The following is an 18,821-nucleotide window of genomic DNA, read 5'->3' as shown; positions in this document are numbered from 1 at the left end:
ATGTCTTGGTGGAGTTCTTATTCCTGAGTTTTTTCCTCTAGCTTATTTCAAAATTATCACCACTTCTTATGATTTGCTCATATGCTCTTTAGGTGCAAATTCCTTGCAGTGAATTCTATTTAAACTCTATTGAACCTGTTTTTCATCACACTTTGGAACTTGTTTTCTTATTTCTTTAAGTATTTGAGAAGCCCACCTCCTGGTTAAAAATCTTTGTGTGATTTTTCAGGTCTGCCCGTTGTCAATTACAAAGGATTTTTCAGAAAAGCATTTTGAGATAAAACTGTTCTTTCGAAGTACGCCAATGGCCAATGCATTCACCTCAGAGAAGGGAATAGTGATGAAGGCCTCAGGCCCCGGGAAGTCATGCTCTTTCACAAATTCAGATTCCTAGTTCATGTTCCTTCTTTCTTAAGTCATTTTATGAGGCCTTGAGCAAAGTCCTACATTCTCTTGTTGGCTAGTGGTTGTAGGTAAACTGCAACATCCATACAATAACCTCTGGTGACATAAGATATATAGAAACAAATACATTCCTGGACAAATCCCACATCATTAGTAATTATGTCAGATTTCTTGGACTAAACTTCATAGGCAAAAGGAAAATACTTTCGGAATGGATAAAAACATAATCTAACCACATTGTGCCTTGAGGAGACAGACACATTTTAGACTTAAATACACAAATGGGTTGAAAGGGAAAGAACGTTTATCTTCTTCTCCTTATGGTGGGGGAAGGAAGAACCCTCAAAAGACATTTTCCCTCTCTGTTTTAGACCCTAGTGCTCTCTCAATTCCACCCTTTCCCCCTTCAAGTCCCCTTTCCTAATCTCAGGGTGCCTGAAACTGCGGAAGCCTTTTGTTTGGATTCGCTTAACTGTGGGAGGACCACCAAATGGTGCTGACCCACCTGACCCTCAACTGTCATGATGTCCCATGAACTGGCAGCGGGTTGGGTGAAGTAAACATATACTCCTGTTTAATCTCTTGCTGGTAAAGCAATAATTTAGCTTGACTCCTTCGTTTCTGGTTTATTGCTTTACCTGGCTGCTCCAACACTCGGCTTTCTGCCCCAGCTCTGCTCACTGTGGACAGTCTTGCACTTTCCTCTTCCTTTCCCTCTCTACCACGACTGAATTGCTCTACTTCACAGTGTGCCACAGGCCTCAAGCGCTCCATTAATTGTTCTTCAATTTTTCTTTCTCTCTTTGCTTATGAAACTGAATTACCTCAGTTGAGCTATCTTCATGTTTTCTGTCTTCCAAAAAGTAGGCCTGGAGCCCTCTGAATGAATACCTTATATCAATCATTATGTTTGCAACTTCCAAATTCCTTTTTCATTCTTTTTAAATAATTTTCATCTCTTTACTTTGTATGCATTTGATAAACCTCCTTTTCAAACACCATTTTAAAAATTTAGACATAATTTTTTTAAAATTCTGTAAACATATTTAAAAAAAACAAGTCAGTGGTTTTTACTTAGTAAGTCTAATAATATCTAACTTCCTGAAGGATGAATTTTATCAAATACTTCTTTTCTTGTGTGTGGGCATTGCTTTTATTACTTTTTTATTTTTTGATTCTTTGTAGAGTTAGTAGTTTTGAAAATATATTTATCAAATAATATATTTTAAAAATCCCCTAAATCAGATCTCTACCGGGGCAGGGTTGGTTCCTTTTTGCTTTTTTGATTGTTCGGGGAATTTTCTGAATTAATTATTCAAAGTGTTAATTCTTTTTGTGATTGTATTCCTGGTGAAGTTTCTGCTTGAAAGGAAAGTTAATGATCTTCAGTAATTTTCTTCAAACCTTGTGATTTGTACAGTCACCATTTTCTCCCCAAGGATTTCTGCATGGGAGTGATGTTGCAGTATGCTTACAATCACTTGCCAAGAACTCAGATTTATTTTTGTGCCAGGCATTCTAGGTACCAGGGAAGATGCCAAAGCTATTCAAAGCCTCCTATGAACATTTCATTCCCCAGCTTTTCCATGTTATTAGCTTGTTGTTTGCCTCAGTTGTGACACTTTCTCTCAGGTATCTATAATGTTGACCAATAGCTGCTTATTGTTTTCAACAAATTCCCATCTGGAAAATTTATCTCCAAATTAAGGAACTGTGAGTTAGGTCAGGGAATGTCAAATCCTTTTAGCAGATCTTTCAGGGAATCACTAAATAAGCCCAATGCTAACACTGAAAATAGAGCATGGGCTTTGAAGGAAGTCCACCGATTTCCAAATGCTAATGGCCATAAGCTGGCTGGTTTTCACTTTGCTCTTAGGCTATTGGTTTTCTAGTATATTTCAGAGTATGCTAGAAAGGAGGATGACAACGAGCAAGTTGAAATGCCACAGCCTCAGCATCACCACTCTCACGGATATTCTTTTATTTTTTTTCTGCAAACACGCTCCTCCGAGTGCCACAAAATTTTGATTTATTTCCATTATTCTGAAAATAAAAAAAAATATTTTCTTTGTTTTTATTGGGAACAGGATTTAAATAGGTTGTTAGTTAACCATTCTTGCTGATATTAACTTTTCATTAATTTCGTGAAGTGTTATGTTAGATTGGGTGGTGCCAAGGGTAAAGTTAAACTGTGGTTTATAAATATTTAAATTCTGTGGGGAAAAAAATACAACTTTTGTTCAAATAACATCTCTCAGAATCACTCAATATAGAAATCAGATTTGAGGTACATACTTATTCAACATGTTAATTTCAAAATTTGAACTTAATGAAGGATTATTTTAGCATTCTTTTACTATTTTTATTTGTTCTAATTAGTTATACATGACAGTAGAATGCATTTATGCATTTTTATAAATCACACATAAATTGGAGTATAATTTCTCATTTTTCTGATTGTATTTATTGTAGGATCACACCCATCATGCAGTCATAAATCACATGAGGTAATAATATCTGTCTCACTCTTCTATCCTTCATATCCCCATTGCCCTTCCCTTCTTTTCTGTCCCTTCTACCTAATATAAAGTAACTCTGTTCTTCCTTAGTGCCCCTGACCCTTATTGTGAATTAGCATCCGCATATCAGAGAAAACATATGGCATTTGGATTTTTGGGTTTGGCTTATTTTGCTTAGAATGATATTCTCCAACTCCATCCATTTACCAGCAAATGCCATAATTTTGTTCTTCTTTAAAGCTGAGTAATATTCCATTATATATAATATATATTTGTATATATGTGTATATGATATATATATATATATATATCTCACATGTTCACATGTTCTTTATCCATTCACCTGTTGAAGGACACCTAGGTTGGTTCCATAGTTTAGCTAATGTGAGTTGAGCTGCTATGAATATTGATGTGGCAGCATCACGCTAGGATGCTGGTTTTAAGTCCTTCAGGTAGATGCTGAGGAGTGGGATAGCTGGGTCAAATGGTGGTTCCATTCCAAGTTTTCTGAGGAATCTCCATACTGCTTTCCAGAGTGACTGCACTAATTTGCATTCCTACCAGTAATGTATGAGTGTACCTTTTTCCCCATATCCTCACCAACATTTGTTGTTGCTTATGTTCTTGATAATTGCTATTCTGATTGGAGTGTGATGAAATCTTAGGGTAGTTTTTATTTTAAAATAAATTTACTTAATTTACTAACAATGATTTTGTCTTCATAAATACAGAAACCTTGAAAACTAGGTGTTATTATGGTGCCTGTTATATATGAACTTTTGTTTTCCAAAAACTTATGAATGACATCACATAATAGTAAGATTATCCTGCTTTTACTAATAAATCAAACTCCCATTCTTTGTACAATCTGTAAATTAATATTTTTTTTTATAAAAATGCTCAATTTCTTTTCCCAAACATGAAATTCTTGACAACAGTTGAAGTGGTATTTATACAGGACTGTTTTGTTCCTCTCTGGAATAACTAATTATTATGCTTTGACTGCATGTGCTGAACACCCCTCCACGAACATTGCTTGCATTTAATTAGCAGGGGACTCACCTATTCTGTACTGGTGCACTCATTTGCTCAGTTTCACACAGTCATGGAGAGCCCTAATTCCAGATATAGTATGCATTGCTCTAAACCTCCTCTTACTGAACATTATTTTTAAAAATGTTAACAGGAGTGTTATTTTGATATTCACATACTGGACATCATTTATGCTCACACACATACATAAACAAGTTATTATCAATTTAAACTTCAACGCATATTTCCTTTGATTTATTGATTGTGACAGTTTGTGTGGAGAACATTGGTTTATAAATAATGCCCCAATATAATTACTTTTATGGCCCCTCTATTCTTTAGTATGTCCTGACAGCCTAATCGTGAGCATCTGTATTTTGTCTAAATTATGGTGCAAGAGACTTTTGATAATTCATATAAACATCAGTAGAGTATAGATTGAAGTATTCTCTTTATTATCTCTAATATTTACCATTCTCAAATTTTCTGCTCATTACTAGTGATTTGAGAATGTTTTAATTCACATTTGCCTCATTATTAGTGAAGATTACCTCATTATTACTGAAGTTGACAGTATTTCTATATATTTTTCACCATGTTTAAAAATCTTCAATCAACCTATGTATCTTATATGTATTTCTTTCTGGTGAGTTGTGTGAGGCCCACAATCTTGGTCAAATGTGCTACCTTGTGGATATGTTTTCACATAACGTGACTTCACATGACTAGGTAACCGTGTGGGCTCATTTTCATAAGGGCATAATCCTAATCATTGTAGCAGCATACTCATCTAATTATATGATAAGGACCCATCTCATAGTACTATCTCCTTAGAGACTAGGATTTCAACAAATGAATTTGGTGGATATACATATGTTCAGACTATAAATTTTGCCCAGGAGATCCTCAAATTCAGGTCTTTCTCACATATAAAATGAATCGAGCTCACCCCAACAGCATTAAATGTCTCCACTCATGCCAACATCAACTAAACATCTAAAGCTAAAGACTTATTTAAAAGTTATGTAAACTAAATATGGATGAGATTTAAGATACAATTGATTCCATGGCAAAATACTTTTCAGTTATGAGCCTGTGAGATCAAACATCGTATTGGCTTCCAAAATATAGTGATGATGATGGAACAGGAAGAGGAATGAACACTCTATTCCAAAAGGGCAAAATAGAAAATGGAGATGACAAATCTCAAGAGAGTACAAATCCCCAAAAAGTATTAATCCTAAAGGTCACCTACAATCATCTTTGATTAAAAGCTCTGCCCTTTAGATGGAGATGGAGTTTGTACAATCTGGACCCAATGGCACTGATTCCACCCAATGGCTGTACTGAACTCTGTCCACATGCTATCTCATTTGTTGGAGTCTCATGCTTGTGGCTCTCATGTATTAAGTTGGCACACTGGAAACTGTGAATGCCTGGAGTCTTGAGGTAGCACTACTCACATGGTTCTGGGCATCATCCTGTTGGTGTCTCTTTTCAATGGCTCCAACTGTGCCCAAGCTTCATAGTTTTCCTAGGCATTCCTTAAACTCTAGGTGGAAGAACTAAACCATCACAATTTTTATACCCCATTAACCTGTGGAGATGGCACACCACGGATGTCACAAATTTATCTGACTATGTTCTTCAAAGAGGCAGAACCCAAGACCCACACCATACATGGGCCCACTGGAGATGCACCTGGTTTGGCTGTGAAACAAAGCACTGAAATGTAAAGAAATAAGGTTTTAATTTTTTCTAACCACAGGACTTTGCATTCTAGACCTTTGATGGAATTAATTTCCTCATAGACCCCAGACAGCTAGCTAGTTCCTTCACTGTGGGAAGAAACAGATAGAAAGCACCGTTTATAAAGCAGAAACAGGACCCTAACCAGATACTCAATTTGCCAACACGTTGATCTTGAACTTCTCAGTCTCCAGAAATGTGAATAATGAATTTCTGCTGCCACTTGTACAAAGGTATTTTGTTAAAGTAGCTGATATAGGTTAAGAGAAAAAGTGGATACTAGAAAACAGATAATTTACTTCAACAAATATTTTTTAAATGTGAAAGTAGCTTTGGAACTTCGTAATAGGTAGAAAATTGAACAGTTTTGAGACACATGCTAGGAAAAAGCCCACAATGTCTTGAACAGACTGTTAAGGGTGATTTTTGTGAGATTTGAAAACTAGGTACATTCCAAAGTATCACAATCTTCTTAGAGAAAGCCTTAATAGTTGCAAATAGTATATTAGTAGAAATATGGATGGTAAAGGCCATTCTGGTGAGGGTACAGACCTATTGAATTGGGAGTTCAAATTTCTAAATATGAATTTTGGGAGAACAAAACCACTCAGACTATAACAGAAATCTTTACATATTGCTTTAATAAATAATATTGAAAAAATAAAATACATATTATCTATATATTATTATTATAGGCATACAGGTAGATAAAGATTGATATACACATAAACATAGATATATATGCAAATATATGTGGTATAGATCATAATATAGATAACAAATGTCTGTTGAAAATTTATTTAATTGTTTAGTTATAAATTACTTGTGGATGTCTTATTTTTCTCTTCATCTTGAGAGCAAAGAAACTATTGATCTTTTCTTTTCTTTAGTTTATCTTAGCAAGGATACCTGTATATCAAATGATACAGATAAGATTTGCACAAGCCTTAGAAGACAGAAATACTCTGTCTTTAGAACAAAGCATAGGCATACTCGTACCTATTATAAAAATAGTATTTTTTAATCTTAAGGTGTCTCTCCTATAATATAACAGTTTTTGTACATGCATCCAGAGATTGGCATGCATGTCCATGTAATCCATGCAGGAATTTAATGAAACAGAAATTGATAAAAGTAGACATGTTCACATTGCTTGATGAGTCTCTAACCTAGAAGTCTATAATTTTCTGTTAGCATCTGTAAAACTTTCAGGTGAATGTGTTAGCTTATAAATTAGGGGAAATTTTAGAATCTTCAATGTTCTAGAGTCTAATCAATAAAAAAGAGCATCAATAAGATGGTAAAAGTGGTTCACAATTCCCTTGTAAAAGGAAAAATTGAGAAGGGAGTCCATTGAAAAGGGTATGTTGAAATAGGCTGAATCAGAGAAAATATTTTTCAGTTCCTACATGGAAACAAAAGCATAAACTTTGTGGTTATATTTTCTATCAGACAGAAGTATTTGCATATCCACTGGGAATTCCTATACAAGTTAACCTCTGTTTTACAGAATATGAGTCTCACGAGTAAACAGCAAGCCAAGCAAAGGTATATTCTTTTTTTTTTTTTTTTTTTTTTTTTGTTAAGGTCATCACAAAAACATACCACAAAGTGTATGGCTTGAAAAACAGAAATATGTTCCTTCATTGTTTTCAAGAAGTCCCAAGTCAAAGTGTCTGCATTTTTGGTTTTCTGAGTTTAAGGAGAATCCCTCCCTTACCTATCCATTGCCTATTAACTTTTGGTGGTTTACTGGTTGTCTTTGGTGTTCCTTGACCTGTAGATAACCACAGTCCTCACATGACAGTATGCCTGCATCTGCCTCTGTGCCTCAATTTCATCTTTCATGATTCAGTTGTATTGAATTAGTATTCACCATAATAAATTGATCTTAACCTGGGTGTGTGCAAAGACCCTATTTCCAAGTAAGTTCACTTTCACAAGTGCTGAATGTTAGGACTTCGAAATCTTCTTGGAGGACAAATTTAATTTACAAGACCCTCTTTTGGTGGACTGTTGAATGGGGTTTCTTCCTTGGAGGGGTGAGGGCGATGGTGTCACCTACACACAGACACTGGGGACTCGCTCTAGGTGATGGTGAAGCAAAATCCGTTTATTGTGCACCAAGTTTTTGGTTACCTACACCATACACCTGCTTACATGAGGGGAGCCTCCTTCTGCATCAACCAATGAAAAGGTCATTAACTCTGCTTATGGTGGATGTTCCCAAGGATACAGGCAAGCATCACAAGTCCCCTGGATGGCGTCCCAATCTAGCTGAGTGGTGGGCCTTTGCTCACACCATTGACTCAGTTACTGCTGCCAAGTATACCTGTGGGACATTACCTACAGTGGACCTGTTAGACAATACCCCCAATGACATTGAGAGGACCCTCATTTTTTTTCTTCGTTTCCATATTTTAGATATTTTTTCTTAGCATGTTAATATTTCTCTTTTTTTTTGGATGGTTAGAAGTATTTCCACTATGTTTTCTAAACTAAGTAATATATCTTTCAAATTAATTTAAAACAAGACACAATTCATTTCATTAGGGCCTTTTTAGCTGGTCTCAATTGTTCATCAGACAACACATCAAGATCTTAATTTAAACCATGTCAGTCTCATTTTTAGAAACCCTCTTTATTTTCTAAAGCATACTTGGGATTGTGCTTCAGTCCTTGTTATTATCAGATATAGTCCCTATTTGGGATTAAGAGTAAGTCATTTAGGCTAACACTCTAGATCTCAAGCTTAACTTGTTTAATTAGGTGACTTCTGTAAACATTTAGAATTAAGGACTCTATAATTACAAGATATGCAGTCAACACCTCCTCCCAAACTTCCTTAAAGGAATCAATGAAGGCTAAATAAAATAATTGGATTAAGGCTCTCATTCACTAGGACTTACATACTTATTACAAAAGGCAGAGGACAAGAAACCAGAGCACACAACTGTCCCTCCATGCATGCGGAGTACAAAGGCCATGAAAGGACACAGCAAAAAGGTGGTCATTTGCAACTCAGGAAGAGAGGCCTCACCAGAATCCAAACCTGCCAGATTTCAGACCTTCACTGTGAACTTCCAGTGTCTAGAATTGTCAGAAAATAAGTTTCCATTGTATATCATCCACTAAGTGGTGTTTTGTTATGATAGCCCAAGCAGATTCAAATAGGTACCAATTTTTTTACTGCCATTTCTTGAATTTTAAGCATTCCATTCAGAAGTACCACTCATGTAGCCTATTCTTCTAAATAAACTTTCTTTCTCCCAATAAATGAACCCTGAAAACTTCCTTGTACATTCAAGGTCAAGGTTTCTCTGTTTTTCATTAAAACCAACATATGAAATAACTTCCTAATCTCTACCCAAATGTCCCAAACTTTAAAGACTCCCTTTTTTTCTTTCCAAGTATTTTCTTTGGAAATTCCATGAGGAAAACACAATAGTGGTAAATTCTATTTTTTCTGTTTTGTATGTCTGTTTTCTCTATCCCTGTTTTTGAATGTGAGCATTGTGTGTAAAGCCCTAAAATGAAGGAATTTTGTCTCAGTTGTTTGAAGACATGACCTTGTCTTCTGGCTTTCACTGCTACTGTTAAGAATGAGCTGTCAATCTTTCTTTGTTCTTTTGGACATACCTGTTTTCTTCTGACAATTATTAAAGTCTCTCTGTATTGACTAGTTCATGTTTGATAATATTTTCCACTTTGTGCTATATGCTGGATAATAGTTCAAATCCATAATTCATTTCATTAGGGCCTTTTTAGCTGGTCTCAATTGTTCATTAGACAATACATCAAGATCTTAATTTAAACCATGTCATTCTCATTTCTAGAAACCCTCTTTATTTTCTAAAGCATATTTGGGATTATGCTTCAGTCCTTGTTATTAATTGAATTGTATTCTGTGCCACCCAACCTAACCAAAAAAAGTTTAAGCTTTAACTCCTTCGTTACTGTGAAAATGGCCTTATTTAAAAATAGGACTGTTGTAGACAATAAAGACAAATAAGGTCTTTCTAATGGTCACTAATGCAATATGACCAAGATACTTGTAGAACACAGAAATAAATTTCTGTTATCCTAGAAGTATGGGAGTCTGAGGCAGGAGCATAGCAAGTTCAAGACCAGACTGGGCAACTTCGTAAGACTCTGTCTCATAATAAAAAATAAAAAGGGCTGGTGTATAGTTCAATGATAGAACACTCCTGGATTCAATCCCCTGTATATTGAAAAAGCTTATTTTTAAAAGACAGAAATTTGTACATGGAAATAGGCATAAGCAGATGGAAGACAATGGGAAGTTAAAATGGAGAATACAATTTACAAGCACAGGAAGGGCTGAGGGTATCAGTAGCTAGAAGAAAGACATAGAATAGATTTTCTCCCCAGTCCTTGAAAAGAACTAATCCCGTCAATAACATAATTTCAGACTTTGAGTCGGCAAAACTGTGTGACAATAAATTTCTGTTTCTTAAGCCAACCAATTGTGGTTCCTTTATAATGTAGCTATGTAGCTGTAGGAATCTAATAAAATTCTGTTTTTTATCTTCTTTCATTTCCCTTTATACATTCTATAAATATAATGTATTAATAAAACATATCTGAGTGATCTATAATATGCACTTAGAATTTTAGCTCTATAGCTCATTTTCCTTGATAATATGCTAGAAGAAATCAAGAATTTATCTCTTGTAATCACTTGTGTTTGCTTTTGCCAGGAGTCTTGGTACATTGCCAAACTCAGGACCACACAGTAGAATAAATTCATGTCCCTAAATTTCATGAAGGCAATACAATTTATATGTATGGTTTTCTTTTTAATTTCATATAAAATATATGGACTCAAGGGAAGAGAAATATTGTTAAAGGCTTGTAAATCAGTTATTTAAAAGGTCATGAACATCAAATTTAGAACAACTAGTATGAAGTCACGTTTGTTTTGTTTCAATTTCAGTACGTAATAAAGCTGTGTTTCAGTAATTTATCTGCAAATTTAGATTAATAATATTTTCTTCCTTATGATTTAGTAAGTATTACCTGGAAATATATGGTGAATGGTATACACTAGAGAATTCTGAAACATCTTTTCCATCACTCATTCATTAAAATGTTCTTTGGAGTGACAACATATTGATTAGATTCCAGATTAATTCAGAAGCTCATTGTTTTGTGTATGTATCAGTCAGAAATAGAATCATTTGGTATTTTATGCTCAACAACTATGTTTCCAATGTAAATGAATAAGATTCAATAAATGTTTAAAAGAACTTTAAATGTCGTCCTATTTGTGACTCAGTCTCTTATGTATTATGCTACATAAAGGTGAAGGCTTAAGGAAAAAAAGAGCACCTACTATAGAGAAAGACAGTTCTGAGTTGATTTACTTTTTTTTCTATCAGTGTTACACATTGTATTCCTTTCATTGTTTTTTTACAAACTTATTTTATGTAAATTATAGCTTAATTATTCTGGGTTTTGTGTCCGTCACCTCAGAATAACCTATTTCTGTGTTTTATGAATATTAATATTTTGGTAAATTATCTTTCCTCTGAAAAAAATTGTATCTTTTCTTATAGTCACCTACCTATGATCTGATTCATTAAATTTTATTGGAAAGTGTGTGCCATCGTCAATATTTCCCATGTAATAAAATTTAAACTGATTCTATTACATATTTTGCACAAAACTAATTTACATATCCACATCATTGTTGGTATGACCATTAACAATATATATTATTTATCTATCTATCATCTTATGTGTGTATGAGAGAGAAACATGCTTGAGTACTCTATTTGTCCAGGATTTTATGAGCCTTTGCTACTGATTAATATAATCTTGAATAAACACATATATACATAACCAAGTTCATCATCTTTTAAGTTAGCATTAATTAAAAAAGGACCAAAAAGGAAGGGAATGCTGCATCTGACTCTCACATTTCATGCATATCTGATTCCATAATACAATATCCTCCAATACCTAATTCACCTGGCGTCCTTTCACACCTTTGGGAAAAATATTAAACTTTAAAATGTCATTAAAATACACATGTTTTATTATAAACTATTTATAAAGGATATAATATAGGATTTTATTCTGAACATCAATATTTTATATTTTACCTGAATTTTCAAACTTTAGTGAGTTTCATTGGGTTCTGCATTCTGATAGTTTTAAGACTAGCTGATAAAACTAGAAATTTATCACAAATAATTTCATATGAAGTTATTAAATTGTTTATAATTGTACATTAAACTCAAAAATAATACACGGACTCATGGCATCTTAATTTTTAAAAGAATTTAGAAATTATAGCTTTACTACTTAATTTAAACTGATAACTTTGGATATACTTACACAAAGTGTGAGAAATTGGAATACTAAACCTTACTTCTTATATTGATCTCAAAATTTTACCCCATATATACTTATTTGAAATAAAAAGTTCTCTGATGATGGTACTGACACTTAATAATAAGAAGAATTGGAAAGAAAAAACACTCTTAAATTTTTCAAAATAGTAGTGTTGATACCTAATGGTTCTCACTATTAAAGACTAAAAGAGATTAAAATAAGATTGTCAGAATCACAGGCAATATAATTAGAAAAAAAATATTGAAGACATAGGCATCATTTTTAAACAATTGGCAAAGAACAAGGATGTCAAAAAGATGTGTCAAACTGGAACAAAAAGCACAAAAGTAATAAATGTAAAGAGTGAGAAGAAGACACGTTATCATTTAGCACACAGAGACAAACTACACCAGGAAAGAACGGAGAAGTTCCTTTTCTACAACTAAAATTCAAAACAATATAAACTTAAAGAAAAATAAAACCAATGTTTTCTGATGTGAAGAATAATGACTATATTATTGTAAATATAACTAAATAAGTTTATATATTTTTCTTATTTCAGACATATCTAAAGGAGAGAAAAGAACGATAAAAAAAGAAAAAATTCCCAGAAGTATATTCAGGCATGTGGCATGTTTTTGAGAATTCCACAAAACATTACAGTATAAGAAGATGGTTAAGTGAATGATATTTTATTTCAAAGTTTCTATATAACAATCATTAGCAAAATATCATACACATGTGAACAAATGCTTCCTTTTACTGACCATGAGCTTTGAGTCAGCTAACTTCACTTGGATTCACTAGGGCTCTATGGGTTGATCTGTTCTTAGCTTTATGCTTTAGAGACAGTGAGCCTTTGATTATGTTCTTTAATATGTGGCCATCAGACTCCTCAATGACTCTTTCCACATGATGAGCACTAATACATAAACAGCAAGCAAAAGTGTTTAAATGTGTGTGTGTGTGTGTGTGTGTGTGTGTGTGTGTGTGTGTGTGTGTGAAAGAGAGAGAGATAGAGAGAGAGAGAGTAAGAGTCACTGTTACATTTCATTGGCCACAGAAAGTCACATGACTGGATGGCAATTCAAGAGTTAAGAGAAAAACTGTGTGGACAAGAGTTTTTCATAGAAGTGAGGAATTGGGTGAAATAATGCAATTCATCACAAGGGTATTTGACATAATGTATAAAAGTATTTTATAAATATTTAAAATAAATTAATAGGAATTGTGAAGTAATAAATTCTATATAGCTCGAAGGGTTAAAAGTCTGACTAAATAATTGGTTATTCTGAGTTTTTCAGAAGAATGCTGACAATAGTTAGAAAATTGAATTACCTATCCTCATCTTTGAATTTAAAAAATAAAACATTATGACTTGTAGAATAATGACAATACTTTTTCAGAGAAGAGTGACCTAATCCAAGGTGGAGAATTTATTATTAATGATAGAGATGAAGTTCTTATTCTTATACTGTAGAAAAAGCCTAAGTCAGGCATGACTACCAGAAAATATTCCATGTCAACAAAATTGCTAACATGGATATTAGAGGAAAGCTATGAACTAGGACCCCAATTTATTCAATAGAAAGAAATGATATATGTCAACTGGAAATCATAGGAATGAAGAGTAAGATACAACTGAAACCAAGCTCTGCTTTATCTTATCATGTTTTGAAATAATTGCATATTATACACAGATTTGATGAAAAACACCCAGGTATCCATAATCGAGCACTAGTTAGTTCTTAGAACTTCCAACATAATTTTACTTAACTGAAGTTATTTTGCTCTTATAAATGACTTCCTGTACATTTTCATATTATAAAATTACATAAGACTTTTCTGAGCTGGCGTTGTGGCTCACAAGAGTGCTTGCCTAGCATTTATGAAGCACTGTGTTCAATTCTCAGCACTACATATAAATTAAAAAAGAAATAAAGGTCCCTCAAAGACTAAAAAAAAGAATTTAGGAAGACTTTTCTTCCCAATGAATGTCAGAAAACATATTACTTTTATTCCCATCAATGGTTCTATATTTGTTTTTGTGATTTTTTTTTTCTCTGAGACTTTAGAATTTATATTTTCTTAAGAGATAATTCTACTCTTATAAAATATGATATTGAAAATATCATAATTCAATATTACTTAGTATATAAACAGGAGTTATGCTTCCAACCCTATGGAAAATTTTAGAATATTTTTATCACCTCAGCAAAGGAAACCCATACTATTTAGCATTCATTGTCTATTTTCTAAAAACACGTGGACTTCAGCAACCTATACTGTTTTTTGTTTTTAAAATTTTTGCCTATTTTATTTATTTTACATAAAAGAATTATACAATATGTGGTCTTTTTCTACTTCCTTCTCTTATTCAGCCTGATAGTTTTAAGATTATACATATTATGGCATATTATCAATATTTTTTTTTTCTATTACCAATGTGTCATTGTATGGGTATACCACATTTTTTTTTCCATTTACCAGTTAATGAACATTTGTGTTGGGCCCACATTTTTGTCTATTATGAATAGTACAATTATGCATATTCATATACAACTTTCTGTGTGATCAAACTTTTTCATTTCTCTTGGGTGTTTTCTTACAAATGGAATTTATTGATTAGATGGTAACTCCATGTTTTACTGATTGAAGAATTGCCATAATGTTTTCCAAAGAAGGTGCCCAATTTTATATTTCCACCTGTGGTGTACATTCCAACATGTGCTATGTTAACATTCCAGTCATACCAAAGCCTTGATAATAGATGTAAGTATGTGGTGTTTTATTTAGATAGTTCAGTGAATGTGAAGTGGTATCCCATTGTGATTTTGATATACATTCCCTTTTGGGTAAAGATCATGGGCATCTTTTCACGCACTCATTGGCCATCTGTATGTCTCTTTGGAGAGGAATCTTCAGATTGTTCTCCTGTTTTTGTTAATGTTATATAACTTTCATTATTTAGTCATAAGTATCCTTTATATATTTTGGAAACATGCATAATTAAACGTATTATTTATAGACAGTTTCATCTACTCTCTGGGTGTTGTTTTATAATGAAAGGTCTAAGCAAAGGAATATTAAAATTCGAATCAGATGTCTTTCCCTCCTTACTGCTTGCTCATCTTGATAACCCATGATAGAGCCCAGTTGTTGCCTCCTTTGTCACCAGTAGCAAATTCAAACCACACAGGAACAGGAAGTGCATAAAAGTACTATTCCAGGCACACTTGCTCACTCAGCATAAAACCCACGCCCAGCAGCCCTCCCTCCACTTTTAAGCCGTATTCGGGCTTGTTTAGGATGTGCTCTACTTTTACATCTTAAGGTAATATATCTCTTCATAATCTCACATGTGTGAGTGTGTGTCTGTGAGAGAGAGAGAGAGAGACAAAGAGACAGGCAAACATACAGACATCCTTGGACTTGACACATGAAACAGTTTCAAATGTGTACGTGAGTCTATCCAATCTCCAGGAGTTAAGAAACTATCTTTTCATTTCTTTGTGTCCTTTGAAGTGAATTTGCTTTAAATTTTGATTAAATCAAATTTACCATTTTATGGTTGTTTATGGTTTTGTCATTATAGGAAGACTTTCTCAATTCAAAAATAATAGATTTTCTGCACAGTTTTGTAGTTTTTAGCTCTTATGTCTAATTTTGAGGTGCAATTTTGGTCATTTTTGTATGTTTAAAGGAGAGATGCGAATTGTTTTTATGTGGATACACAATCACATTGCACACACACGGGAAATACACACACACACACACACACACACACATATATATATATGTTTAATGTTATTGTTTGGTTTTGTTTCACTTTTTTATTTGTTTGTTTTTCTTGTTGTTGTTTTGGTAGCAGTGATTGAACCCAGGGGAGATTAACCACTGAGCAATAGCCACATGCCTTTTTATTGTTTATTTTGAGACAGAGTCTTGCTAAGTTTCCTCCTAGGGCCTTGCTAAGTAACTGACACTGGTTTAAAATTGTGATCCTCCTTCTTCAAACTCCCAAGCTGCTTGGATTGTAGCCATGCTCCACTGTGCCCTGCATACTATTTTTTTTTTAAATATTCTAAAACACTTCAAAATTAACTGAGGTACTTAAAATAAATTAATCAGAAATATAGAAGAATATATCCATCTATACATAGTAACAAAAACAGCATGGGATTGGGCACCAAAACAGACATGAAGACCAATGGTACAGAATAGAAGACACAGAGACAAACCCATATAAATAGTTATCTCATACTAGACAATGGCACAACAAACGTGCTGTGAAAACGAGAATCCTACATGTAATAAAATGAAATTAGACCCCTATCTTTCACCCTGCACAAAACTCAACCATAAGTAAGTCAAGGACCTAGGCATTAGACCAGAGACACTATGCCTACTAGAAAAGGTAGGCCAAACTCTCCATCATGTTGGCTTATGAACCAAATTCCTCAACAAGATTCCAAAAGCACAAGAAGTAAAATCAAGAATCAATAAGTGAGATAGTACCAAACTAAAAAGCTTCTTCACAGCAAAGGAAACAATCGAGAATGTGAAGATAGAGCCTACAGAATGGGAGAAAGTCTTTGCCACTTGCACCTGTGATAGAGCATCAATCTCTAGGATATATAAAGAACTCAAAAACTTAACACCAAAAAGCAAACAACCCAATCAATAAATGAATTGAGGAACTGAACAGTCACTTCACAGAAGAAGAAATACAATCAGTCAACAAATATATAAAAACATGTTCCACAAATCTAGCAATTAAAGAAATGCAAATTAAAACTACATAGAGATTTCATCTCACTCCAGTCAGAATGGTAATTATCAAGAATACAAGTAACAATAAATGTTGGCAAGGATGTGGGGGAAAAGGTACACTCATACATAGCTGGTGGGAATGCTAATTGTTTCAACCACTATAGAAAGCAGTATGGAGATTCCTCAGAAAACTTGGAATGGAACAACCATTTCACCCAACTCTCCCATTCCTCAGCCTCTACCCAAAGGCTTAAAATCAGCCTACTAGAGTGATGCTGTCATATCAATGTGTATAGCAACTCAATTCACAACGCTAAGTTATGGAACCAACCTAGGTTCCCTTCAATAGATAAATGGATAAAGAAAATTTGGTATATATACACAATGGAGTATTAGTCATAAGTAAGAATGAAATTATGGCATTTGCCTGTAAATGGCTCCAGATTATCATGCTAAGTGATAAAAGCCAATCCAAAAAAACCAAAGGCCTAACAAGTATTCTCTCTGATATGCCAATCCTGACTCAAAATAGGCATGGAGGAGGGAGGAGTGGGATTCACTGGATAAGGCAGGGAGGAATAGAGGCAGGGAGGGGAGGATGGGAATTGGAAAGACAGTGGAATGAATGGGACACAACTTTCCCATGTTCATATGTGAATGAATGACCAGTGTAACTCTATATCATGTATAACCACAAGAATGGGAAGTTATACATACTCTATGTATGTATGAGATGTTAAAATACATTCTCTTGTCATGTATTACTAAAAAAGAATAAATTAAAAAATAAAAAAGAATATACATATGTATGTACGTACCTTTGAGAATATGTTCGAAACTACTAATTTATTTTCTTTTCTTGTTATGAGTCTATTAAATTTCTGTTTATTCCATAGTTAGTTTGTGTGATCTGTGCCTTCCTAAAATATGCCTTATGTCATATGGTGTCCCTATGAGTGAATGAGATCAGAACACATGTGTGCAAAAAGGGCAGGTCATGAGAAGGTACAAGGAGGTGATGGCCACCTGCAAACCCAAGACAGAAGCCTGGGAAGAAAACGACCCTACTGACAACTTTGTCTCACACATCTCTAGGATGATAAGGAAATAAATGTCTATTGGACCAAAGAAAGCAGCACCCAGGAATTTCTCACTTCCACTATGGTCCATACACATTCTGCAGCAATTCATCAGCATAACCATTAAAGAGATAGTCAATTTCATGTCCCCTGAGGCTTTTTCTCCATATAAGCAAATTTTGCTGTAACTCTGCATTCACCCATCTCTCTGGGTATTGGTGGTTTGCCCTACACATTCCATTCTGTGTAGAATTCAAGAAAAGTCATTAGTTTATAGCATTTTATACATAATTTTCTTCTAGGTGTGAGAAGATTGATGTCAATATTTTTATTTAGATCCCTCTAAATAAAACTTCTAAATTGCAAATAAATAAGTGCATTTTGTGAAATAAAAGTAAAATCATAATTTTCCAAGTATAGAAAAAGATTCACTGTGATTATCTATTCTTTCAATTTAAAGCAAAAGAAATAGTGATAATTTGTCCTATTTGTCAAAAATCATTATCATGTTTTAAAATTGTGCATGTTATTTACTTTGTAAATATTTACCACATTTCAGTTAACCTACTTTATTTTTATCACTTGATAAAATTTCCCCTTATTGATTTCAAAATTCTGCATTTTTTATTTCTCCTGAAATTTTTTGTGTTTATTAATATTATTGAGGTATTATTAGCTGATGCCTTTTAATTAAAATATGCTTTTTCACTCTTTAAAAGTTTGTGAATGCACTGCGTAGTATTCTTCTAAAAATTGTGAAGAAAATTAGGATTTAGATATTTGCAAACAGCAAAGGAGTTTTATTCCTGGTAATAAATTTTAATATGTTCAAATTAATTAGGAAAATAATGTAGTGAATCTATTTTAATGGGATTCATTTTATTTTGTATATTTATCTTGAGCA

This window comes from Sciurus vulgaris (genome assembly GCF_902686455.1).
Source record: "Sciurus vulgaris genome assembly, chromosome: 6".
Lineage (NCBI taxonomy): Eukaryota > Metazoa > Chordata > Mammalia > Rodentia > Sciuridae > Sciurus > Sciurus vulgaris.
This window is presented reverse-complemented; position numbering follows the sequence as displayed.